General features: G+C 43.2%; 1 protein-coding gene across 1 annotated transcript in view; it reads left to right on the top strand.

Moving 5' to 3' along the window:
• The window catches only part of LOC137614164 (melanocortin receptor 4-like), a 163833-nt gene that overhangs the window by 89083 nt on the left and 46830 nt on the right, over positions 1-27920 (top strand). The window contains exon 4 of the mRNA XM_068343775.1: positions 25257-25363. The gene's annotated coding sequence lies outside the window, so the exon portion shown is untranslated. The remainder of the gene's footprint in view (positions 1-25256; positions 25364-27920) is intronic.

Raw genomic sequence — 27920 nt, 5'->3', positions numbered from 1 at the left:
CATCAAATGTGGGGGCGTTTCAATGCCTCTGTTGCCCATTGGTTTCTCATTAATTATTTTTTGTTTATTCCACTTTAGTCATATTCCTGATAGTGTTCAAAGATTAAATCCTGCCTAAAATGATTGGTAGATCTATACATCTGCATATCTTCTATCATCTGGCCATCCTGTCCTTCATGCATCTCCTGCTTACTGTTTCATGCAGAGGCGGAGCCGGTTGAGTAAACGCGACTTAAATAGGTGTGATATTTCAGACTCATGCATATTACTGTAACTGTAATGCGAGTTGCACCCCATTGATGGGATGTGACGACTAAAATGAGACCTTTAATATCTAGCATTACTGTAATACAGGAAGGAGTAATGCGATTATAACCGGCAACTTGCTTTCTAATGCATCACTCGCCACCGGACTGATTAAATGTGCTGAAAATGCAGCATCACTTATGCTTCTCATCATTTTTTCTTTTTCCTCTGGGGAGGTATATTACAACTGTGACACCCAGTCAAGTGTATAAGCTGCCCCCCCCCCCCTCCCTTTGTGTTGTGTTTATGCGGGTTTCACCAGATGTTGACTCAACCGTTGAATTCAACCATTGAATTGCACCGTCCAGCACTCGGCAGTCTTTCTCCTGGCTCCTGCCCTCCCTAATTTGTTTCCATCCACCATCACTTTCCATGCATGCTCATGCAGATTGTCCACATACACTCTCTCTCTCTCTTCCTTTTGTTTCAGAATAGTAATCACCACCCCCCACCTGCAGAACAACGGCACTGTGAAGTTGCAAATTCTGATTTCAAAAAAGCAGGGCAAACAAAAGCGCAGCCAGCGCTGTTAAGTGCTGCGCTATATGAAGTAATTGGAGGAGCGAGGGGAATAAACTGTAGTTGTTTTTTCTTCAAGAGAAGCAGGCATTTACTTCTGAGGCTCAAATGAACAATCTGCACAAAAAAAAAAACTAGGAATCTGTCCGCCAAGCTGTCGGTGTTGAAAAGACAGATTAGAGTCCGCTAAGCAAATAAGACATGACTGAAATTCTGAACTGCTTCTACAAATAGAGCATCTTTCCTAATCACGCCTCCTTCAAATCAGCCTCACAAAACAAACTAACAAAAGGATGGAGAAAATGATTATTATTATTTTTTTGGTGTGCCCACAAAAAACAGAACAGGAAGCGATTTTATTATTTCTGATCGAGCTCGCTTCCTCTCTTTATTATCTTGCCACCCCTCCCCCCCCATTCTGATTACATCTAATCTTTGAAATAATAGGTTGTCATCCACATGTTAAAGCACATCTTATTCAGATGCGTATCTCTTTTATTCATGTAGATGCCATCTATGTATAACGCGATCCGCTGGAACGCCTCGACCGGAGTGGCGTCTTGACAGCGAGACGGGCGTTTTCGTGGGGGCCTCTGAAGCGTCACCATGGAGGAGAAAAAAAAAAAGAAACCCTCGAAAGACAGAGCAATTTCTCCTACAACAGCAGATTCACTCGACCGTAATGCCGCATGGTTACAAGACAGTGGAATATACGATGGTTTCTAGAACTTCTGGAAGAGCGGAAGTGGAAAAAAGTCACGCCTGGAATGCTTTGAAATTCCCCAAATTCCACTTTTCCTTCATGAGCGTTTATCATCATCTCTTTCATGATGTAAAACGAGTTAATTTTCGCCCCCCCCCCTTTGCTATACAAGCGATGCTTATCCGGCTTGAGAGAGAGGGAAACCGAGGCGCATTCATTATGGATGCATTCCTATTCTGGCTGGGGCTCTTGTGCGAGTCTCTCATCTCCTTGTTCTTAATTTGAGTCTGGCTCTTCAAATATTTAAAGATAGGACTTAAGAATGGAAGTGACTGCAAACACGGATCCCTGGGCACACTTGACAAGGCTGGGGAGGTTGTTCTACAAGACAGGCACTTACTGAAACATATGGCCACAGGAGCCTGCCACTAAAAGTTGAGGACGGAAGCCAAACTGTTGTGCTGGTGTCCCTGTCTGACTCCACTACTTAGCAATGATAAATTGGTGCAATTAATTTTTTTTTTTTTTTTGCAGGGGGGGGGGGGCTGTTTTCTTGGATTTGAAATGTAAAGGAGGAAATGCAAATTTGCCCATTCGAGGGTCAAAAAATAAAAATAAAAAAGGGTAAATGCTGATGATGGAAGTTGGTCGCTACGGGAGAACGCTTCTTCTCCTAACGAAACATCTTTTAAATCGTACGGTTAAACCGTGTTTCTAGAGACAAACAAACAAACAAACAAACAAACAAACAAGCAAACAAACAGACAGGTCGGATATTTCCCCTCAGTGGAGACCATTTTCTTCATCGCAATCGTCTCATCCTCAACCGCTCATCCACCTGGAGCCTATTTGAGCCAGGTAGGGGGAAAAAGGCGGGGTACACCCCGGATGGGACGCCAGCTCATTGCGCGACCATGGAAACTGATGTTATGCTTAAATTCATCAGGTGGACTGAAACATGGATCAAAATCAATGCGAATGTTGCTCCAAAGCTCCTGGATTAGTAATTAAACAATTTCCGGCAGACACACTAAATCAGGGTTTATTGAAACGGGGCTTCTTCTTTTTTTCTCTGCTAAAGTGATAAAATGTTCATTTTTACCACTTTTACCATCAAGAGGTAAAAGACGGAACACGTAACATTCATCCCGTGACGGGGGAAACTAGCTAGCCGTAGCCTGGTAGCTATCTGAGGCGAGTCGGGACTTACTTTAAATAAAACTTGCTGGGAAACGGAGATAGACTCCGCTTCACATTTTCCATCAGTTTGATTTTATGGCTGACACAAGAGCCACTTAAATCTCATTGGGAGACATTCAATACTTTAAATATGGGAGGAGGAGGAGGAGGAGGTGGAGGAGGAGGAGGAGGAGGAGGAACCGGCGCTCCCATCCAGCCGGTAATGAACTGGGCTGTGGTTACTTCCTGAATCCGGCCCTCCTCCACATCTTCCATTCCGTCTCATCTGCCGCTCCTCTCCACGCCTCAGCTGGAAACAGGTAATGTGACACAGGTAGCGGGATTTCAAAGTGAAGTGGGTGGGGTGGGGTGGGGGCATTACGTGTGTTTCTAGGGGGAGGGGGGGTGATGATGGGTAGATCTCTTTTGAGCTGAGGCAAAGCGAGATCAAAAGGCTCCTCTGTGTTTGTGTGTAGAGAGCAGGTGTGTGTGTGTGTGTGTGTGTGTGTGTGTGTAGGTGCCCCACCCCATCCTTCCTACCTATCACTGCAACACGGCGTCGGTGATGTACAACCGGGACCTCGGCTTAGCCGGAACAAATAAAGTCTTCTGATCGGAGCGCTTTCTCCGGGTTTCAGCCGCATGCGTCACTCAGATGTGAGAAAACAGAATTCACACTTTTTAAAAATCTTTTTATTTTTTATTTTTTGGAGGCTTAACCTTTTTAAAATCTGATGGAAACCAAATGATGCAGCTCAAATTAATGTCACGCGTGCAAGTTGGTGGCAGAAAATATGTTGCTGCCATGCAGGGCGTGATGTATGTTCTGGCGTTGAACCCATCTAATTGTACCCGTAATTTATTTTACCAACAACCTCAAAGATCACGAACACAGACAGACATTTACACAACATTTTAAACACCAGTCATAACTGAAACCTCTCGGATACACTCTGACATTTTGAATTTAATCAAGTTTAAACTTTCTTCTGGATCATCTCTCTCCCTGGCGTCCGCCGTCCGAGACTTATTTTCATCGCATCTTAGTTTTTCCTGACTTTTGCTTCTTTTTTCTTACTTGATTGATTTCAGTTAATTCAAAAGGAACACTTGGGTGAAAGCGGCGGCGCTACGGTTTAAAGAGAAGGTCGTGATCTGGCGTTAATGTATGATTTTGAAGATAGAAAGATATACTTAATTTATCCCAAACTGGGAAATGTAAAAGATATGTATGAAGTATTTCATTTCCAGTGCTAGCGTTATTATTATTATTATTATTATTATTATTATTATTATTATTATTATTATTATTATTATTATTATTATTATTATTATTATTATTAGCGTGAATCCCTCAGCAAACAGCAGCGAGGAAACAGATGTGAGACTTTTTCTCATCCGAATTTGTGGTCTTTGTCTACACGACTCCAGATCTATTGATCGGATACGTTGCGAAAATACAAACAAAAACAAGCCATGCTGGCGGAAAAGCTCCCTATGAAACCTTTCCAGCCAATCAGAGAGTTGACTGTCTCCCGTAATGTAATATTTCTTCAAAAATGGAGGTGAATTCACCTATATGTCCATCAGTCGGGCGCCGCGGAGGCCCGACGCCCTCGCTTCCTTTCGCAGCTGCAGATGATGCGGGCGATAGCGGCGCCCCCTCCCTCCCCCACGTGTAACGCGTCAGGTATGTGGGGTCTGGCGTGTTTGTGTGTACAAGCGAAGTGCTTGATCTCTTGCTTCTCTTTCATTCCAGCATTTTGTGGCAGGCTGCCACAGGCCTCCTATTATGGAGCACTCTACACCTGTTGGGATGAATCTGATACCCGCAGATAATGGATTGGATAAGCTGGATAATGCAGACAGGGGACGCTTTTTCTTTTTTTTTCCAAGAGGTCGTATTTCATTAGCAATCTGAGCTAATGCAAACACACACACACACACACACACACACTCACACACACACACACACCCATCCATCCACCACACAAAGGATTGCACGCACAAACACATACGCTCAGGTATTATACGGGACCAGGTGTGGTATCAAGCCCCAACAGGAAGGAACCAGATGCACCAAAAAAAACCCCAACGGACTCAGTAGATGAAATTTTTCTTTCATTTCTGGTGACCTCCTGTAACAACATTTTTATATCTCTAAATTCCAATCATGAATGAGTTACATTAAAAAAACCTTTATTTTAGTACCAAGGATACAATCCTCAATCCAAAATTTACCACATTTGATGCATAATATCCTTGGATTTTCCTACTGCGCAGTAAAATATTTAAGAGTTGCCATTACTTTTGAAGACAAATTTTTAGTGACCCTCTTAAGGTTCGGCACGTAAACAGGATTTGCTGGAAAGAACTTTTAATGAAGTTATGATTCGTAACTTCACTCTCCGAGTGATTTCTCCTAATTCGTCGGTTTCATTGCAACAACTCCAGTAATTATGGCGTCGCAAAAGAAAACAAAAAAAACACACAACACAAACAGAGAGACAAACAGATTAATTAGATGGACTTAATCAACATTACAGATTATGACGCTGTCAGGCGCCGGATGCAAAGAGCAGCGTTCCGAATAAGGAAAACAGACAGTGTGCCGCAGTAACCAAACCTAATGGATCTGTGGGTCAGATTTATGGGAGCTCATCCTCTCCATTGCTACAGGAGGAAAAAAAAAATTGACTGGAGCTCACACACTCCAGAGACTATAACTCATTTCCAACTGCGCTGGGTTTTATTCAGCCTGAGTACATCGGTGAGGCTCCTTTTTTTTGGGGGGGGGCAATAAAACGTAATCGCTGTCTGGCAGAACCAAGGTCAAACTGCATTCTTTATGTAATGTGATGATTATTCCGGGCCTTCGCTGAAAGTTGATTAACTGTTTATTTTTAAAATATACCTGGGAGATTGTTAAAAAAAAAAGAAGAAAAAAAAAGAAGCAAAATATGCTTTGTTTGCTGTTTGATTATGCCGTGCGTATCATGGTTTGCGATTATATTTTATGTGTTTTCCTGGGGCTCTAATCCGGAGGGCGATAAGCGAGTAGGTAGGGCGTTTGAACGAGTCGGCTATGAAAAGCTTTATTAGGGTTGAATTGAGCAAACAGGAGCAGTTGCTTTGACAGACATTCGTCGGCGAGGGGAAGTCCATGTGAGGACCACTGAGACAGCACATCCTTGGGTTTATCGCCGTTTGGGAACTTATTCTCAGACGCTGCCTTGAAAGTTCAAAATTTCCCTCTCAAATCCTTGCCAGAGGAAGAGGAGGAGGAATAAAAAAAAAAGGATGAGGGACAATCAATTCAAATTAATTTCAAAGACGAGGTGTTGTCGGGTCTGTTACTGTAGGCAACACTCATTTTCAACAGATACGCAACCTGGGAGTCAGTCCTGAGAAGGTAAAATAAACCCATGATTGCCTTCTTCAAACCAGGAGGGTTTGGAATAATTCACTGTCTGAGCTCTGAGGGAGTTCTGGGAGCGGCTTAATGAAATGAAATCCAACGACTTCTGGTGCATGATCAAGGAGTTTGTTCCGACCGACACACAAACATTCGGCCCGAGCACATGAATGAATCACACACAGATGAACAAAACAATCTGTACACACAGCGGAAAGGGAAAAAAGGAAGTGTTGCCCGTGTTAAAAAATGCAGGATGCCACGGGAATTGAATTATTACTTTCTGTGGGTGTTCTTCAAGGTTGTGCAGTTGGATTAGTGGTGTTGGTGCTGACAGTTGAAATTATGGTTGTATTTTTAGCAGCCTGAGTCCATTTGTCTACCACATACCTCTTCTTTAGCTCGTAGTGCTGAACAGATGGCTCTTGGTTAAGGTTAATTTGGTCTATCAATTAAAGCAACACCAAGACAAGACAGATCCATCAATTTATTCTCATTGTTTGAAGATTTATTGATCCTTTCTTTTAATTTATGGTATAGATTTCTCACCGTCTTAATTGACAAGACATGCTACCTCAGTCTTGTGAGAAATAGCAACTCATACATGTAATAAAGAATCGGTTGTGAATGTTTCCTTCCTGGTCTGAGACATTGGGAAATGTTAATATTGTATTTTAATATTAATGTCAACACTCTCAATGCTGGTTGTTCAGACGGAAAGGTCACTGTGACCTGCAGGAAATCCCACTCCTACCACAGGTAAACCCAATGTGGGATGCTAACTGGACATAAATTTGCATCCAACTGCCCTGGAGGTGCTGGTGGACCACGTCCGGTTGCTGCTCAACGTCTTCCATCCTCAAGAAATCCTGCTATAGAAGCAGAACAGTCTTCACTCAGTCACCCATAGATGGTAATGATGGTTGAGATGGTGACCCATTACAAACTAACGAGTCTACTTCATTCCTCCGGTGAATGCTTGTCATGCTTTCCTAGATTACTGCTGTAGAACCAGCTGGGAACCCAAACCAGAGATGCTGACGGAATATGAAGTAAATACAAAAGTGTCCAGAGAAAGAATGGAAACAGGAACTGAAGCCAATTTAGAGGCAGATTCCGCCCCAGCTGATGGTTTGGATGCTGAATTTTTGTAAACTGGATTAGACGGTGAAAACGGATACCTAAAAACAAACCCAACATCATGAATAAATACTGATGTAACCTACAAGTCTTTCCATAAAGCACCTCCGCTCTCGCCATTGTTGCTGAACTGGATAACAAAGTGATGGATAGGCGTAAAACAAGCGTGTGAACAACATTGCATGCATTGTGGTCTTCCGCCTTTGTTGGAATGGCAGGAAGCGCCTGGAGGTCAGTGAGCCCATCAGCAGCTCAAACGGATAAGTTTCATCTCCAACAAAAGGATTCATGCCACAAAATACTCCGAGATGCCCCGCCCACCTTCTCTACAGAAAACATACGTCTTGTTTTAACACCTGACAACCAGTTTCTTACCCTGGAACCACGAGAGTATCAAACTGCCTCTCGATGTAAAAGAACTCTGGGAAAACCGGCTGCATAATGATCAAAGAAGCCGAAAAAGCAAACAGCATTTCAAAAGGAAGAAAAGCTAATTGTAGGTAATGTGACACTAGCTTCAACTGGAGCGTAGCGTGGCAGGTGTAGGAGCGCTAACACGCTCGCGCCGCCGCTGTCGCCTGCCGGGCCTGTTTACTTGACATGGCGTTGTTTCCCCCCGATCACAACAATGCCACCAGGCTCCCTTTTTACTCCGTGTGCTCTCAAAGGCTGCTTCTGGTAGCCCATAAAACACCATTACGCTCCAGGCCCTGCAGTCATTCAATTAAAGAATTTACTGGGCTATTGATTTCACCGCAAGTGAAGTGTCTCACATCTTAGAAACAATACGGAACCTTTTACCTAAAAGAGTTGATGGCTTGGTCCTCAATGTGCAGAATGGCGTGAAATGACTAACATATGAAACATACAGGGAACCTGCAATCACAACATTTCAGTCTGGCTCGAACAGCCTTCAAATATCCCCTTTGTCCCTTTATTTAATACCTCTTTTCTATTCTCTGTAATCACATGAATAAACTGTGATTAGCTTAAGAAAACCAGCATAAAATCATTCAAATGACGCATGCATATGGATGTTACCAGGCCGTGAGATCATGTTTCAAGAATAGATTTAATTCATTTGGAAGTAAATGACACATTTGCATCCCTAAAACATGAATAATTATGTGTGATAAATTTCATAAACTTCTGTGGGAAGAGCTTAAACTCCAGGGTGCTACATCCAAAACTTGAAGCGTGGGCGAACTACCACTCAGGTTAATCATTAGTTACGATGACTGAAACAACCCAGATTCCAGTTTTTATGTTTTAAACTGATACTTATTTAAATCAAGCAGAGATGGAACACCATTAGACTTCATCTTCAACATTCTCTTAGCTGCCCTGATTCAGTTTCAACCAACTCCCCTCAAAGAACATCTGGATCTTGAACTATCTGCCATCTTTACCAGCTAGTTGCTAACACTGTGAGTCTGCCTTTTAATGTCGCTTTGGTGGCCTGGAGTCAGATTAACAGAGCTTTGTTTATGTGAAATCAGCTGCTGATGGAAAAGGTCAACACAGTAAAGTCTCCAGGATACAAAAACAAGGACCAAACCAAAAGAGGTTCTGCAGACTTGAGTTAAACTCCTCTGGAACTTATCAGTCATGTCTTATAGTCACCTTTCGTAAGACTGTCTTTTCTTATAGTCTCTAAAGTAGCTTGGCTGTTTCTGCTTGGCCGCCATTGGCTTTTGCTGTGCAGGATATTCCATGCATGCTTGCCATCGGCCAATCAGTGGCCTTTAACGTTTCATGGGACCTTTTAGAACCTGCTCTCTTGGAAACACCAAGACTGTGCTAAAAGAGCAGCACCAGGCAGAGAAAACCAAGTAACGTAAAGCAGGGCTGGTATTTCAGCGTAAACCAGGCTCTAGTCTCCAGAGACTCCTCCACTTTGGGATGTTACTTCCTTTTTAAAAAAAAAATTAAAAAATTCCTCTCTGGTGTATCATTGCATATGTTCATGACTCACTGCGGAGATGGAACCCGACTTGAGACGGCTGTAATGAAAGCGAGGGAAGGGGAGGAGCATCCTGGCAGGGGGGGGGAAGAGAGAGTAACGATTGGCCAGGGAGTGGAGAAGGAGTTTGGGGAGAAAGGAGAGCGTCAGACTCAGAGTTAAGTGCAGCCAGGAGAGAGTACATGTTGGTGGCTAATGAATTCAGCCACGGCGCCGCACAATGAAATCTTTATCCGTTGGGGACGAGGCTGGGTGAGTTGGCAAAGCCCGGTCGTATCTCAGAGAGGGTGAAAAATAGAAATCCCACTGTCGCCCCGTTGGCTCTCCCTCCTGTCAGCTGCCTTGGCTGCCAGCGAGCCCCCCCATCATTCCAGAGCTCCATCCCTCCTCCTTCTATTCCCTCTTTTACTCCGGTTACCCTGCTGTCGGCCACTCTGTTCTACTTTACATTGTTGTCACGGCATGTTTCACAAGACAACAACAACAACAACAACAACAACAATCTGCTTTAGAGGCAAAAGCAACCAGGACTTACCTTGTAACAGGTTGTTCTGATCAATACGTGCAACACATTGTTATATGATTGCAGTTTTTGCGTTAATCCAGAGGTAGAAAACAACACACAACCAGCTGAGTTGAGACAGTTTAGAAAAACATCCCGTGAACCCTACCTTTAAGAGTCGAAACTTCTTCGCAGGTTTCTCACTTTTTTTCGAACCTCTCCTCGATGCACCGGTTTCTATTTCTCTGTCTTTTCCAGTCTTTTTTTTGCTTTTTGTGGAGAAGTCCAGATGACCCCCCCCCCCACTCCAAGAAGAGAAAGTAAGAGATTGAGATAGCGACAAAAAAAAAAAAAGAATAGGGTGCAAGAGATGGCACCTCCTGATCACCTCCTGCCTCGCTGCTCCTCCTGGCATTCAGGGTGAGAGAACTGTGAGACAAAGTAATCTTCAGGTGAAAGAACAGACTTCCTCCCTCCCTCCCCTCTCTATCTCTCTCTTTCTCCCTCTCTCTCTCTCTCTCCACCTCTCCCCCTGCCGCCGGTGCTCGCTCTACCTGATCAGAGCGTTGTGGATGAGCTCACACGGTCTCTCCAGCGTTCCCTCTCATGTCTGAGCGCTGTGCTGTTGCTCCATCCATACCTCCCGTCTCCCTGCCTCCCTCCCATCCTCTCTCTCTCTCTCGCTCTCTCTCTTCTCTCTCTCCCTCCATCCCTCCGAGGCTCATGAATGTTTAGACACGGCAATTGTAGCTGAAAGGCACCGAATTAACCCGCAAGACTCAAAATATACTCTTTCGCTCCGCTCGCTTTCCCAATTTTTCTTTTGTTCTTGCTTTGCCGGTGACCCCTCTCACTGTGTATACGACCCTCCTGAATAGTACAATCAGTTCTCTTTAGTGGGAGTGATAGTCTATTAACTTTGTGCTCCCTGCTCTCCACTGCATTTTATCAAGAGACTGTCTGAAGGAGGGATAAAAGATTACCGTCCAACATCCACAATGAATGTGCAATGAGGGGACGATAAGAACGCCGCACTCAAGAGAAAATTGGTTTCATAAAATAATGACGAGCAAAAGCCAGAAAAAAGTGTATGATGAATAAGTAAATGTTTACCGCCACACTCCCATGGTTAATCAATGATTAATTGTCCTCAAACAAGTTTAATTTGAAGTTAATTAAGGATATTGAGTCATTGGAAAACAGATCAGGAAATCATCCGGCAACGGTTAACCTGTGTTCCTGATGAGTTGTGCGCCGGGCGATGCACGAAACGCTCAAATGTTCATTTGTCGAGTCGAGGCTCGAGTCAGTGAGTCAGAGTCTGGAGTCTGGAGAGGAGTGTGCGTCCTCAAAATAAATCAAATTCTTCAAAGAAAAAGCAGAATTTTGAAGCTTTCGCTGCACATCAGGTCCTTGGGATTGTGATTGGACATAATTGCTTGATGATTACTTGGAATGATTACGCTTCCTCTGTTGGAACGTAATCTGGTGAGTCCTTTCGTGTCACTTAAGTCAATGCAAACGGAGAGCTGGGATGTTGATGGCTCTCCATGTGGCCACAAAAAACACAGGAAGGAACAACTTCATGAAGTTTCCGCGCCATTTATTGTTATGTTCTATGCTTATGAGCTAGCGCCCCGTTCGTGTCAAATTAGTTACCCTTTAGATAGGATCATCAAATATGACCCAATTCACAACAGCGATCGCTCAATTCCCTAACAACAAAGACTCCTCGCTGCACGGGTTTAGTTTTTACGTGATCCAGTCTTTTGTTAGCAGGCTATCGAGCTACCGGAACTTGCTATGGGCAGTTTTGCTTAGTGACCTTGTCAAAGCCATTAACGTAATAACATCTGATAACATAGTAATAGCCCATAACATAAAGAATTTGCTTTGGAATGTAATAGTCTAATAATGTAATAAAAGTCCTGAACTGAAAATGTTAAAACTTTTGGCTAATATCATTATAATTTATTACTAACCCTAACCCCTAATCCCTAAAGCTAGCCCTCACCCTAAACCTAATCCCTAACCCTAAACTCTATTTATTACCATTTTACTCAAAAGTTATTGTAATCGGTTCAAATGTCATTGACTGTAATTCGTTATTGACATCTTTAGATCTTCATTTTGATTTAGCTGCTACCAGTTGCTAAATCAAAACACATCATCATACCACCCTCTTGCTTTTTACCTGTTCACTTAAGCGCAAGTAAATAATAAATAATAAATCTCTGCAGTCTAAAGTTATAAAGATCCAAAGAGATTGTAAAAAACAAACAAACATCTACCAATTATAGAGGGGACTAAAAAACAGTTGGACAATCAATAATGATTCAAGCCTCGATAAATATTTAAGAGGTATTTTAAAGGGATGATGTTGATTTGTCTCTGCCGTTAGCCCTCATTTCATTTTCCCATTGATCCTGTATCTACGGCATTCCAGTGATCTCACTAGACCAACTTCCTCTCATCTCTACCTCTGCTGCCATCGCAAACCAGTCTGACATCCTCGAACACATCCGCCAGACGCTCCTGGACTTTCCCTCCTTTCCTAAACTGCACACCTGTTCCTAATTCCCCCAATCTGCTCTGCCCTTTCCCACCTGATCCCAACCCTCCCTCATCATCCCAGAACATATTTAACCCCTGCCGGTTTATCCCGGTTGCTTAGTTTGGGTTTCTGTCACCTGTCTACTTATCTGGGAGGCCTTTTACCCAGCAGGCTAGCCGTAAGCCATATCTTGAATAAATCACATATGTCAGCCTGCTGTCTGCATTTGGGCTCCTGTTGCATGGACTTCCCAGCCTTGACAGACTGTTTCTGGTATCCGGGTAACTAGCTACCACACGATGGTGCAAATACCAGTGGTGAGTGGCGTTAGCTCAAGGCCAAAGGAAGTGGGTAAACCTGAATGGTCTGTTCCACTTGAAGATTTCTCTTTTTTTGCATGCAGTCTGTTTGTTGAGCCCGCTGGCGGATCCTGATTGGAGAATAGAATGGTAATGATCCCGTTGGAGTCCCAATGTGACTAACGCAGCTCGTCTCATGTTCATTTGAAATTACACACCTGTCTGGCAGGTGCACCTTGTGATCTATCATCCAGGATAACTTTAATCCAGAAAAGTCTTTGAAATCCTTATATTGTCCTTAATCCTGCATCAGTCAGCCTGAGTCGTATATAAGATCAATAAGGTGCCAGTTTCAAGCCGGCAGTCCATCTAAGTCGGAATCTAGTGTCTTACTTGTTTGTTTTTCCTTTAATCGTGCCAAATGTCTTTAAAAAACAGCAATTTCCATCAAATCTTGTTGGGAATTTCTTCCACCTCTATACGATTTCCTGCTATTCTCACGAGGGCCGACGTGATTACGTTACCAACGAGGCTATCTGAATAATAGCATAATACTGCATACAGCAATGGTACAAACAATTTAATCGGAAGAACTGTCATGAAAGACGAAAATGATCACGAAATGATCCCGAAAAAAATGTGTGTAATGTTGACATATGCGTAAAAACTCCATGCTTGGATAAAGATTAAATGGAGTCTTTGTGAGACCGAGGAGCTCCGTTTGAAGAGTGCTGCTGCTTCCGAGATGATCCTAGGAGGAAGTGTTTTCTAAGGTCTGGATTGGCCCACACACACACACACACACACACACACACACACTGAGTTGTGTGATTGATTCTTTTGGTTTAACCCCAGGAGATGAGAAAGTTAGCATGTCTCTCCCCCTAAAACCTATAAATCACATTGATCAGCCGGGATAATAAGAGCATGCCTACACATCCCCAGAGAGCGAGATGAGAAAACAGTTAGAGGAGCCAAGTAAACCTTCTTCGAGACAGACGAGACAAAAGTAAGACCTAGATAGACAGATAATAAAAGAAGGATGATTCCGGTATGAACTTTGAAACGGGAATAAAAAAAAAAGTATCAGGGAAAGAAATCATGGCATATAGGGCAGAGCGAGTTTTGTTCCTGACATATCTTTCCTTCACCATTGCTGACGTTCTCCAGGAACCCTGACCTACTTGTGTTGACCTGCGGAATCTAATGGGGTCATCTCCACCTACTCTTCTGCGGAGGCGGTCTCCATCTCTTGTACGATGTAGGTTGAGATAACGTTTTCTGTAGGACCTCTGCTCAGGAGGTTCTCTCTGCTCTTTGATAGGTTGTTTCTTTGGATAACAGCACTCACTAAACCTCACAGAAGGAAAGAAAGACCCCATTAAAATTTGATTTGGAAACTTTGTGGAAGGGCGAGCTGGGATAGAAACCTTAAAATCCAGGTAGAAGGACTAGAAATGTACAGTCTTACCTTTCATTTCGTTGTACAGGCATTCCTGATGATATTTGTTGTGCGGTGCTGGTCCAGATAGTCATGTATTTTTAATGGGTGATCTTTATTTAGCTTGTGTGCTGAAATCACAGTTTATAAATGCATCGTTTCTCACTGGCTTTTCCAGTTTAGACCCAATTCGCTTTCTGCTTGCGCATAATTTCCAACTTCCCCCTGGGTAGTCTCATACAATCTTTAATTTTTTCTTGGTCATTGCTTCTAATTCTGTCTTTGGTTTAGTTGTTTTTAGTTCTTGGCTCTTTGTTTCCTGCCCATTTCTTTTTCTTTTCCTTCATGATCAGACTTTCATGACGCTGGACTAGCACGGCTATCTTAGCGCACAGAGATAAGCAAAGAATCCACGTGAAACGACTCACAGGAAGGTAATGATTTCTCCAAAGTTACCTTCAAACTGTGTTTTGGTGTCACCTACCTCTGCTCTATTTAACCAAATACCCAACAACAGTCTAAATGAATAAATACCAGGCGAGAAAAAAATGTTTTACTTCCAGAGGTGCGTTCATCGTTTCCATTTCCATTCATATTCACAATATGAAACCCAACAAGGTCAGGAAGCAGCTGGGATCAGAGCTGTTCATTCAGAGGACTTCCTTTGAGTTATAGAAGAGGAGACAGTTATTAAATGACATTTCGTCTTCTTCTCCCACTTTCTGCTGCTCCAGTTTCATTTCAATTCACCAAAACATTGATGCTCCGGTTGTGCTAAAGGGGAACGTTAGTGCGCATTGACAGTCGAGAAAAAAAATAAATATAGAGAATACTGGATGAAGTCTAACTTCTCATTCTGGACTACTGTTCGACTTCATGTGTGAATGATTGGGAACGACTGACGGCGACGGCTCCCTAATTAAAAGAGATTTCTCCTCGTCATGACAGTGACTGTTTAGTAACAAGCTGGGAAATCGACGGTGGCTTTCAGACTGCGTTTGTAGAGACTGTGATGGACGGGTGGAGCGGTTGCTGGTCCTGATGGACCATTCGGCTCCTTGGTACTGTCAGTTAAAAAAAGAACCGGACCTATAGAAAGGGTTTTTAAGAAAAAAAGAATGAGAACAGCAATAGTTGGGGTGTTTTTCTGCCGCTGCATCTTATAATGAAAGGAATAACTCCTCGAATTATCTTAATTTGGTAAGTACACACTCTTCTTTGTTGAAAGCAACAAAAAAAAACAAGAGGTGGCTTTCAAGAAAAAAAACATGTCAAGGTTGTGTATTCAGAAAATAAATCCAAATAGTTGTTCAGCACTGTGAACAAAGACAGCCACCAGGGTGTCATATATAGCAAATTAGTTTTGGGAGTCTTACATATTGGATCAGTGTTGTGCTCCGAACGCAACTGACGCGTAAAGTTTGTCATAGTGGGGAACAGCAAGACTGTTCAGGGGTGTCCTCGACAAGGCAACGATGGCGCCAATTAATCAAACCAGATACCGAACCTCCCTAAAAAGAGTCCGAAATCCATCCACGACATGCGACGTTGATGTGTTTTCTCGGTGAACCGGTGGGAGGGCACCAAAGGCCTCGGCTCGGTTGCATTCTCTCAGTTCCTGTGTTCCAGGACATTGTCAAGGCCCGGCCTGATGAATAATTTGTAAGGGGGGGAGCAACAGGAAACAAAGGAAGATGTCACCGGTGAGAAGCCACAGAGAAAAAACCAAGCAGGGTTTTCATCCTGACCAGGTTCTACCGCCACTCGGCTCGCTGGAACCCCATCTGTCAGTCAACAAGCAAAGAGAAAGAACTTTCTTAAAAAAAATTTTTTTTCCTCAACCGCATTCTGCCAGTCTGCTCCGAGTCTCCCAGCAGGACGACAGCAATGTGCGTTCGTGTTTCGCTACGTCTGTGCGTTTATTTATCAGATGGACGCCTTGCAGAAGCTGCTGTGTCTCGCCACGGGGACCGTCTATCCCCTGAAGTGATGAGATGTGTGAAACGCGAGCCGCCTCGCTGAGTGATCCGCACACTGCTGCGCACACGAGGAGGCAAATCAAATCCCATATCTAAAATTTTATTGGAATAAATTTTGCATGGTGGATCAGATATGCTGAATGGAGCAGCAGGAGGAGGAGGAGGAGGAGCGGATAGCAAATCTTCTACTTCACCTCTATTTGCTGAATAATGGACAAAAATATAATCTTTTCAGGTGTTTCACAAGTTGAAGCAAACGAGTAAAGACTTTTTTAAAGCATGCACGACTTGTTAAAATCCAACATGCTTATCGCGGTGGCTTTTGTAACTGGAATCCTTTGGAGCACACGTGTTAAACTCAAGGCCCGGGGGCCAAATGTGGCCCGCCGCATCATTTAATGTGGCCCTCGAGAGCATAAAAGGTCAGAGTGTCTAAAAAAAAAATAGGTGAAGTGTGCTTTGACCAAAAACTACATTTCCCACAATGCAGTAATCAAGCCCATTTTGACAAAAACGTTTTGAACAAACTTAATGTCCTAATTTGTGTTTGATGTTATTTTTCTTTATTGATTGATAGTTTGATCCTTGATTGATGGAGTTCTGTGCGTTTAATAACCTGACAAATTAAAAGGATTGATGTTAGAACAGAGAAACAAACAAACATGTTTTCTGTGCAAATTTAAATTTTTTTTAACTTGAATAAGTAACAAATTTAGAAGTATTTAACATTAAGGAGTAGTTACATTTGTTTTACTTTACATCCATTTATGTAGTTACATGTATTAGTTACATCCGGCCCTCTGCGGACAACCGTTATGCTGATGTGGCCCCCGGTGAAAATGAGTTTGACCTATGGTATCGTTTCCCCTTTACAGCTCCTGCACTCTATTTACCGCTCATATATCCTTCATCATTATCTTCTGGGGGATCCCAGTCCCCGTCCTTCACCGTACGACGCAAACGAAGTGACCGATTTAGGCTCTCATCGCCAGTTAACAGCGCCGTTCCTCGCTCCCAGTCAGACTCCACCTCCCAGTGTTTTCCAAACTGGCGCGAGCAGATGTTGACCTTTGGTTGCTTCGCACGCGGGGAGGGGAATGAAGCGTTATTAGGGCCGTAAACAGATTGCATGTGGGGCTTCTTTTTTTCACGACTGCAAATCAGATCTGCCACGTCTGTTATGATGGGACCCCCCCCCCAGGGTTAATTGATTCGCTCACAGTTTGCTGATCGGAGGTGATTTGTGTGGTAGATTTCTGCAGTTTTACTTGTTTTTCATTTTTTTATTATTGGCTAAGAGAGTGCTTGTGAGCCCACAAATTCGTCCAATGAGGATTCTTGTCATCCTTGTGGTGCAGATGTTCACCAGTAGTAATTTGTTCCCAGAAAAACAGGATTGTCATTATTCCCTTTTTCTTGATGTTTCGGTGCAAACGTTTTTGGATGTAGAAATAAAAAAAAATAAATAAAAAAAATCTCTTTAAGCATGTTAAAATATGCAAAAAGAAGAATTTGTACTATGAATTTGATTCCCTTGATCAGTGGATGAATTCTTGGCAGTCATTTTTCCCACTTCCAATCCCACATGTTGGGTCCGTTGGATTGGAAATGTTCAGCGCCAGGCGTGTTTCCGCCAAATGTGTCAAAATGTGGTAACGGAGAAACCCCCCCGGGAGGGACGCCAGTGACTATGTACGGTACGTTTGACAGCTGGGGCCTCACAAACGCCCCCTCCGTTTGAGCCGTACCCTCTGCCGCCCTGAATTTGTCCCCTGGGCAAAACAGCACCATATAGCGCTACGAACAAAACATCCTCCCTCCAAATGGGGGGAGTCGTTGCTCACTGGATTTTCTGTCCCAATAGGATTTGGGCGGAGAGTCGGTGGTAGAGTTTAGCTCCCTTGGAGATTACCCCAGCTTGGGTTTTTTGGCTCGGTTTGACGCAGAACCCTGGAGAGCGTTCAGTTTTAGTGTGTGTGTTGTATATGTGCTGGAAAGGGCAAACATGGCCCTGTACATCTGCCACCCCCACCCCCCAGGGGGAAGAGCCAGGAAGGTGAGCTCTCTTTTAACCTCCATCAGGACGGTAGAAGAGTCTCAGGAGGGCGAGTTCAGTGTTTCTCAAGCAGAGAAATGAATGTATGGTAGAAAACAGTTTGTTGTGAGTTTAAATCCAAAATACGCTCATTTCCTGTATTTATGTACTTAAAGTCACGGGCTTCCAATGACGTCTATAGACGTCAGTTACGTTATTCAACAGGGAGGGATGGTCGGGGGGTACCTGTCAGTGAAAATCCGGGTTCTAATCATGGAATTTAGCGTCATGACGACCGATCCAGTTACAGATGGAGAATCAGAGGAAGATGGAGAAGTTGCAGCAGTTTACAGGATAAATGTCGGGAGCTTTGCCAAAAAGTCCGCCAAATTTGATCAATTGCTACCAAGACTGGCAGCCAATGAGTTCATTAAATGAAAATATTCTTTTCTTTACTTTTTAAAGCCATCGAGAAAATCTTTGTCTCGGCTGTGACTTCTGCTAACTGCTGGAGCAACTTCAGCTCGCTGCTCTCCCTGAGGAACACCTCAGTGAGTCACGAGCTGTGAACTGTGAGTCTGCTATTACCCCAATTACCCCCATCAACCCCGGAATCTAACTCCAAGATGTCGCTGCCATCAACATAGAATTTTTCCGTGAGTCCTGTTTGATTCAAGCCGTACAAATTCATTTATTTATATTAAAAGCATTTAATATAGACACCAACTGTTAAAACCAGAGGATGGAGACGCTTTGGTTTAGTTAATCGCTGGCTGGCTGTAAAATGAAATCATGGCTGGATTATAGATGCATGGAGTGTGACTACAGCAACATTTCCTGGAAGCAAACAATTGAACAAAATCAATTGTACAGTGTCAGTATCGACTGTAATTACTCCCTGAGAGGAATATGTTTATGTTTTTCCGATGCCAAAAAAAAAATGTTCCTCTTCCAGTAATTATTTGTAACACCCCCACCCCCACCCCCTAACCCCACTCTCATTCCTCGTTCCTATTGTGGAAGATTGACAGAGAAAATAAAGCGACTGTTGTTGTGATGCCCCGCAACATTTTCTCTAGCAAAGCCTTGAATCTTTAGCAATTAGAAAGAATGTCAACCAGGCAAGAAGAAAGTGTGTGTGTGTGTGTGTGTGTGTATGTGTGTGTGTGTATGTGTGTGTGTGTGTGGGTGGGGGGTGGTAAAAAAGCAGCTAATTGAAAACATAAAAAGATTCCTCAATTATTTCTGGAAGGAATAGCATGAAACAGGTTGCGAAGGGGAAATCATCTTTATAATTTGCATCATTAGGCGAGGGGGGAAAGGCATTCACTGTCTCCGATCCAATCGAATTCGCCGCCCCCCCCCCCCCATCCCCATCCCCAATCCTCAGCGTGAGGCCACATAAAACACCACTATAGAGTGGATTCCCATCCATCTGCTGTGGTCTAAAAAGGTGCTTCATTTTACCGGCAAATATAAGAAGAAATTTTTAAAAAAGCACAAAAGTATTCCAGCTTTTGCATTTGCAGCTTTGAAATTGCGAAGACCCCTTCCCGACAGGAAACACTCGATGCCGCCGCCGCCGCCGTCGCTTCGGGAACAATGCGACCCAGTCGGCTTGAAGAAATGCCGTTGAGAAAGGCGATCCATAAAAAAGCAATCTCCTTACATCTTTTTCCTTTTTCCTCGTGCGAGCGAGCGGGCGTGGTGGTCACCTGTGGAACGGAAAAAAAAACAAAAGTTACACAATCGCTCTGATGTAGACATCAGGTTTCATTGAGCGAACACGCATTCCCAAACCCAGCTGGGTGCACTCGCGGCGAAGGCGCGCCATTGGTCGCATAAAAAAAAGACTCGCAGGTGTCGCTGAATACGCCACGGAGGCCTCGGTTTAACACGAGCATGAGGCTAATTATTTCTCCTCATGGCTGAACAGGATGAGACGTACGTACGTCACCGTCGTACAAATTTATTTTACATTTTCGAGATTCCGCATTACAGGTTGACCTTTCACAAAAAAGGGAATAATCAGTTTTTTTTCTTTGTGGGTTTTTTTTTCTCCCCGCGTACCGATTCGGCTGACATTTACTCGTATCAGTCAGATAGCTTTCGCCATTAAAAGCCCAGGGAACATCTGTAGGGACCGTTTTCTCACACTTGTAGAGAAAGATAAGAAATGAATAATAATAAGAGGGGAAACCGTGAGGCTTTTTAATGTGCAAACAGAAGGAGCACTGACCTGTCGCTTCAGCAAATAAAATCTGTCTGATAAAAGAGCGCTTGAGTCTTCGCTAAAAATTGGAAAATGAGGAAAAAAATAACGACACGCTTGTTTGCGTGGCTGTAAAACACTTCCTCCTGATGGAGGAACAGTACAGTGGTAGCTCTACTTATGAAATTAAGCATAAAAATGCATCAAAACATGTCAGAAATACATGTTACAATTAGATTATTACACAATAAATGAGAGTTGTGCATGAATTTAATTGACTAACTCGATCTATTTTGATAAAACTGGAAAAGGTGACTCGGGTCCGAGATGACCTTAATTCTTTTACTCATAAGAAGCTGTGAGATACGAGGTGAAGGTTAGGAAGCAGGAAGTGTTTATAAAGTAGGGCAGGAATTTACTTTTTTAAAAGTAAAGAGTTTATTGCACAAAAACACACAGTAAATCAAAATAAAAACTAAGAAATTGGCCATTTTGAATCCATGACTCACATCTTTCACACCTTCGTGGGATAATAATCCTCAGTTGTATTGTAAAAAAATGTCATGTTGGGCCTATAAATTCTATAATTATCACTCAGGAAATAAATTGATGCATTAAAAGTTTTATTTAGCGGATCCCAGGAGGGGCATTTACCAGTTTTTGAAGCGGTTTGAGGGTCTAACAAAGCAATCCGGAGGAGAAACTTTATTTCCCTGATGATGATGATGATGATGTTTGTGATGCGCGCATGTCTCCCGCCATGTTGAGGGACAAATGAATGCGATAAGATGAGGTGCCAGGCAGTGGGAGGGTGTCTCCGGGGGGGGGGGGGGTATATATGGCCTTTTAAGTGATGATTGCCTCTGTCAGCTCGCCACGGCTACCTTGCACCGAGCGTCCAGGCAGGAAGCGGCTAACGCTGATTGGCTCGGACGTTTCAGCCTGTTATCTTTCTCCATCCCTAAACGTCACGGGACAAAGCGGCGTGTGGAGGCGACAGGAGAGATTGGAGAGGATGTTTATCCAACAATAAGTGGAAGAAAGTGCTGCGGTGGGTGGGAAATACAGGGCGCTTTAGCTCCGAGAGGATGCAAAAAGCCAAATCGAGTGCCGTTTGTAACATGTGAGCCGGGGATATAAAAGAATGGAGAATAAATGTTCATATTTTCTCCCTAAAATCTGCATTCTGGACATGACTGTGTTTTGGAGTGGAGCTACATCAAATGTGGTTTATTCCACCACTTATATTACTCATACTGGGCTTTGAGCTCATTGATTTTCTCGCTGTTTCTTCAGTGTTTATTCCACTTTTCTCAACACAGCAGGTGCTGAGCGAACATGTGTCAGTACATGCGTCGTTTTCTTTACATGCACTTCTCGGTATAAGATAAGTTAGCATAAGCGTTGTAGGAATTTGATTTAATTTAATTAAATTTTTTAATTGAATTGAATTTTATTTTATTTTATTTTATTTTATTTTATTTTATTTTAATTTAATTTCATTTAATTTAATATTCCCCGAAGGGAAATTAAGAATTGGGTGGCTCTGCTGAGGCGGCTGCGTCACGCCTGTCCTAAAAAGTGCTCAAAAATCTCCTGAATTACAGGTTAAAAATGTTTTGTGTTTTTTTTGTGATATTCAAGCAACAAAACCAACATTTCAGTTCTCCGCTAAGCCTTAAGAAAAATTGTTTGAAAAAGTCTGAGCCCAAACAAAAAGATGGTAAATGACAAAATCTAACAGAAATGGGGAACATGAACGCCGACGGAAGGGAAACTTCTTCCTGTACCTGCAGGAGTTCACGGAGTAGAATAATAAGTTTGTGAGAATAGAACTCGAGTGTTTTTGTTTCATTGAAAGTAACTTACAAAAGAGAGGAAAAGTAAATGGGAACTCTTTTGTGTCGTTCGGATGTCGGGGGGAGAGGGTCGCTGTGGAGTCTAGAGGTGGTTTTGGTGGGAAAACAAAAAAGAATCCGGGGCCTCGACGGCATTGGTGGCGTGGGAGATCTGGCAGACGCTTCTATTAAATTATAAAAAGCAATTAAGAGAACAAAATGTCTAAGCCTTGGAGTAAAATCATTAAGCAAACTGTGACATGTGACGATGGTGGTTTCTCTTTTACAGGCGGTTAGATTTTTCGGGCTGATTTCCAGGGAGAACGCGTTTAAAGATGAAGACTCTCCTGATCATTTCAGCTCCTCTTATTTAGCGCGTGCACAAACCGCTAACCGTACGTTTCCCTCCCGCGTTAATGGAAGTCTTCACGATCAATAATTTTGAAAGTGGAGTTAATCAACAGTTCATTCGCAGCTGCTTTTGATTTATACGAGGTCGCGGTTTAAATGAACAAACTGGAGTGACGGTTTCAAGGTCGTTCCAGGCGTGCGTTGTGCTGCAGGAGGTGTGCAGCTCACATTCATATATACTGGTTTTTGCAATACGTCATCCTTACTGTACTGGTTCATCATTACATCGGACAGATGGTCACTGGCCGTCTGATCAAAGCACGCAGATTAACAATTCATCCAACTAGGCTCATATTTTACAGTGAAATTTTGATGCGCCAAAGCAAACCAAGCTGTTTCAACATGTTGAGGAATCTCAGTTTGGGGATTTTTTGTAATATTTAAAAAAAACAAATTATTCCTCTAGAATTAAAAGTTTGTTACATCCCGTGAAGCGGCGATGTATCTTCACAGCCGTTGCAGATAGAAAGAGGAAAGAAAAAAGCACATTACCCAGGCAGCAAAGGGGATAACAATGAGATGATGACCTTGACCTGGAGAAAACTACGTCAAGGTCAAATTTCGACCCTAAAAACCAGTTGTCCCAGACTGAGGGTGGAAGAGCTTCCAGTGGTTTGACGGCTGACCGGCCTCCGGTGTGTTTACAGTCCGTAAAGTTGATTTAATACTTATTGAAACCTGCGAGCGGCGGACCCGATGGCGTTCACTGTGTGCTCCGAACCAGGAGAACGTCCTGGTTTAAATTATTACCCCAGCCGCCCCCCCCCCGTCCTCCAGCGGAGGAGCTATTTACTATCCTCTTTGCTGTCATCGTGACCGCAACGGAGACACATTTTCATCAGCCTGTTGCCCTGCCAAAACTGTGAAGGATAATTTCCCTTAATTACCCACAAAGGAAGGCTTTGAGTCTGACCGCTCATTTCTCTTGTTGGTCTAATGACACCCCTTCGGTGAGACTCCTCCATCCCCGCTGGGGTGTTCAGACGACTGTCAAAAGTTCAGAGGATGGGTCGGATGAAGCATCAGTTTGACAAACTCTCGTTTCCTCTCTTTCTCTTTGAGATTCCGTTTCTCTTTTCAAGACGCGCAAGTCCTCAACAAAACCGAGAAGACGGGGGAACTTGGGTTGCAGGAAAATGTGGACAAATTGCATTTATTATTCGACACCTTTCCATTTGCTTACATCCCTGTTACTGTTTGTCGGCGCCTCAAGAAAACACATCTATTAGCGGATGGAAATTAAAAAGAAAGAAGTCCTTTCCAAACAAATATCGGCGAGAGAGCAGCGGCGGGATGAGAGTGGCCGTGATTGCCTTGAAACATTTGCATATTGAGTGTAATTCTGTTTAAACACCCAGTGTTTGAGGGCCTGTTTCTAATGCTTTTTACTCACACCACTCCCCCCCCAAAAAAACATGCATAATTCAAACAGGCATTTTGTTTTATTGCCTCTTCGCGTGGCGCTTCGTGTCCTAGTCATAATTTGGGATTGCAGGGTTAAGCAGAAATGCGACACCAAAAAAAAAAAAAAAAGATTCACAATCCTGGACCTGTGGGAGCGTCGCTCTGCAGCCGATGAAGAACCATTTTGTAATTTAACTCGGTTCTAAATGTTAAAGACAACCGGGGACCAACGCATCACGATATCGGCTATAGACTGGGTCAAGTGGTTGATTATACATGGACTTGAGGACCTCTAGAGTTCAGCTGGTCTTAAACATTAAAGAACATTATCATCCACAAACCTTTTATCGCTGCCGGCAGTGAACTGAAAGAAAATCAATGCTTCTTTTATTCGTACTTGAACAAATCTATAAGCGGTAGAAGCAGCAAGGAACCCGGTGTGACGTCAGCTCCGTGAAGCGACTCTGAAGAACCGGCGACGAAGCATCGTATATAGGTTCTTTTTTAGCGCTGACCTACTTTTGATGCTAATGAGTTGAGAGTTTCTTGAGTTTCTCGGGGGAAAAAACAAAACAAAAAAAAAACGAAGCAAGATCTTTGTCAGAAGTTTAAAACGTTTTGATTATTTTACTGATTCATCTGCTGGATGATTCATGCATTTTGAGTATTTCTGGTCCGGTTTGTCCCGCCGTTGAACGATGACTCCTCTTTTGTGTCGATGAGCATGCATATGGATGATATCTTTTTTTTCCTCGTCCCCTTTGGGGTTGTTACGACCTGCATGTAATTCAATAAAAGCCCTCTAATAAATTAACTGATTAATTCACCTCTCAGCTGCTGCATTCAGGTTGTTCTGCTTCATTTTGCACACCTCACAAAGCCAAAAAACACCGTCCCTAATAGTCAGCAGACGAAAGGGCTTCACGGCCACGAAGCACTCTGGAACCCATTCCCTTTTTTTTTTTTTTTTTTTTCTCGCACTGCTTGTTTTATCCTGATGGCTGGTCGTACTTAAGCGAGCACGAATGGAACATTTTTTTAAATAATGAAGTGCAAATCTGTATGTATCCTCACTCATTTGAATATATGAATGGCTGTGGGGCGCCTTATTATTCCTCTTGTCTGTTTGTTTGCGCTCACCTCACCGAGAGCATCAGTGGTAATGAGGCGAATGTGATATCCTCCGGGTCTTTGCTCCACGCTAGCTGTAGCTCCTCTTGTACATCTGTGGGGCGTGCATAAAGAAGCAGAACAAAAAAAAAAAAAAGTACTCAATGCCACCATTGCCTCTGGAGCTTCTCCTTTTTCTACAGCCTCCCTCTTATGTGTTTTCAAATCTGTTTTTTTTGTTGTTAGTTTTTTCTCAGCGTCTGAGGCCATTACCCTCCCAACTGGAACACCAAGAAAAGAAAAGGTTTCCAGGATGGAGTAGAAAGGATGCAAAGGAGGAAGATGCAACTGAGGTAGAGGATGTTTGTTACTTGGTGGAGGGTTTCAGAATGAGGTTGTATGAAGAACTCTTTACTTTGACATTCACCGACGCCGTCTGCTCGCCATCGCAGATAGACTCATCAATGCACATGTTTTATCTGTTGGAAGGGAGTCGCCGAGATGAGAGACGAGACAGCGCTGCAACTGATGTTGGTGTTAATCTCGAGATTAAGCACACAGACTGTCTAATTAAAGCACTAATATATTAACTTCCTTTTCTGCAAACACCCATTCTCAGTGTAGCAGATAAGATCTTTAGCAAATGGAAACACAAACTAACGGAAATATCGAATGAAATCATGAATCGTATTTGAAGATATTTGGAGCTCCAGTTGAAAAAGTCTCCACTTTTGCAGATGACACACTCCTTAATCTCTTCTCAACACACGTCTTCTTCGTTTTATGGAGCGTTATATAGAGGAAATGCACGGACCTAACTCTTTTAAACACCCGCCGCCGCTGCATTGCACGGCCAGTCTGAGTTGCAGGACTTTTTGGCGGCGAGGATCATCTCTGGCAGGCTGCTGAGCTGAGACATGGAGGTCTGGGTGTCTGATAATCCCGGGCCAAATGTCTTCCTTTTGTGCAAACAAATCCCACCAATAGGGCCAAATCAGAACTCTATGAAGGACCACAGACGGCAGATTTCTCTGAGTAAACCCCTATGTGAGAGGAAAGGACTGGAAGGACATGAAAGCCCCCGGATGGCATCCTCGCTAGTCTCTCTCCATCCTCCGTCTCAATTTTTCCTATCTGCCCCCTCCTTCCCTCTTTCCCTCCCACTTCCCCCTTTAATTTGAGGTATTTTGTGGCTTTTCATCTGCGGTGAGGGACAGCTCCACGTTATTAGAAAGCTTTCTGATCCTATAAATACCCGACGCACATTGTCTGTCGAGAAAGCAGCCTTCTCCGCGGTGGTCAAAAGTGTCTTGAAGGGCAAACCGTGCAACATCAAACACGATCAACACGACGCGCCGACACGCTTGTTTTCTGACATTTTCCTCCTGACATTTTCGTACGCCGTCAGTTAATTTGTAATTGGATTGGGAATGACTTTTATTGTTTGATTTGCAGGCAAATCAACGTTGTTTTGATTTTACAACCCCGCATTTAAATCTGATTTGCATCCACTGATTGACACTCAATGCTACTAAGATACCAAAGAATGGATGTTGATTAAAAAACAAGTACATGTGACGTCTTTCCTTCGCTTTAAAGTGGAGCAAAGTTGTTTTGAATTAGATGTTGTTTCCAGGGGGAGGATGATGGGAGCAGCCAACGCATAAAATGTCTCGTATCTTTCTTGTATGTTAAGTTTCATACGTTTCGCAATGAACGGCAATTAATCTAGTCTTCCTGTCCAACTTTCTTTATTGAACTTCATTGACATTGACATTTTTCGTGACGCTTCACCCCGTGTTCAGACCTCTGAGCAGATATTCATCTGCAGCATCCAATGAGGAAGTGTCTAGAAAGTCATCCTCCTTGGTCTGTTTGGGCGACGCTGCAAAACAAAGCCCTTGACGAGTTGAGTCGCTCTTATTTGTTCCTCGGCCTCTTGTGATTTATCTCCTCTGAATGCTTTTGATTCATCATTGCTCCCAAACATTAGATTAATTCCCTGCTTTGGCAAGAAGCCTGCCAATTACTTTAAGGGTCAGCTGTAATCAGCGCAGCACTCTTGTGCTACGTGTAAATTAGATGAGAAGTGTAAACAGTGAGGAAGGAGGAGAGTTTGAAGGGTCGGGCGAAGTTGAGGTCACGGAGGAAGTTTTTTAGTAAGCGCCTCCCATTCCTCACGTCTGGTCTGGAGCCACTAAATGCTTCATAACTGGAGGCTGGACGGCTGGAATCCGACAATAATCTTGTTTGATTTCTGACGAGCCCAGTCTGCCCGGGCTCATGTGGAGAGAAGTGGTCCAAGGCTCAGCGAGAGAGGGATGCTGGCAAATACTGATGGGAGATAAAGAGGAAAACAGAGGACATGGAGAGAAGCTCTGTTTACCTTTATCTCCCATTCAAGGACAAAAATTTGGACTGGAGGTTTTTATGCGGGTCTTTTCAACAATTACAAATAGTTTCTCTACCTTTCAGAGAACCTGCAAGGCTAGGGCACGCAATTAGGTGAGACCAAGGCCAGTCCAGTCCATAAAGATAGTCTCAGTCCAGTAGTAGAGGTGTGCTAGATATCTAAAACTCCAGAATCTTTCTAATAGAAGGCTAATCCCTTTAGCTTTTTGTTTCTTGCATGCACTCTCGACCTTAGCAGGAAAAGACAAAGTTAATAACCTCCTCTTCCCCCTCATCGCTTCGATCCACACATCTCCAGGATATTTGTGCATAGGTGTCAGATGAAGACATCTGGTTGGGGTCTTATTAAAAGATGAAATAGAGGTTCAAATCAATTCAGTAACAGTGAAATGTGCGCTACATGTATGTATGAATGAGATCAGGTGGTTTTATATTGGCTGGGATGTGAGTCATTGTTGCCCTATCACGTACTGTGGAAGGTTTAGTTTTCAGTGCGTA

Source organism: Antennarius striatus, chromosome 20 (assembly GCF_040054535.1).
Source record: "Antennarius striatus isolate MH-2024 chromosome 20, ASM4005453v1, whole genome shotgun sequence".
In the NCBI taxonomy this organism is placed as follows: domain Eukaryota; kingdom Metazoa; phylum Chordata; class Actinopteri; order Lophiiformes; family Antennariidae; genus Antennarius; species Antennarius striatus.
Note: the sequence above shows the minus strand (reverse complement) of the source record. Positions and strands in the feature narration are given on the sequence as shown.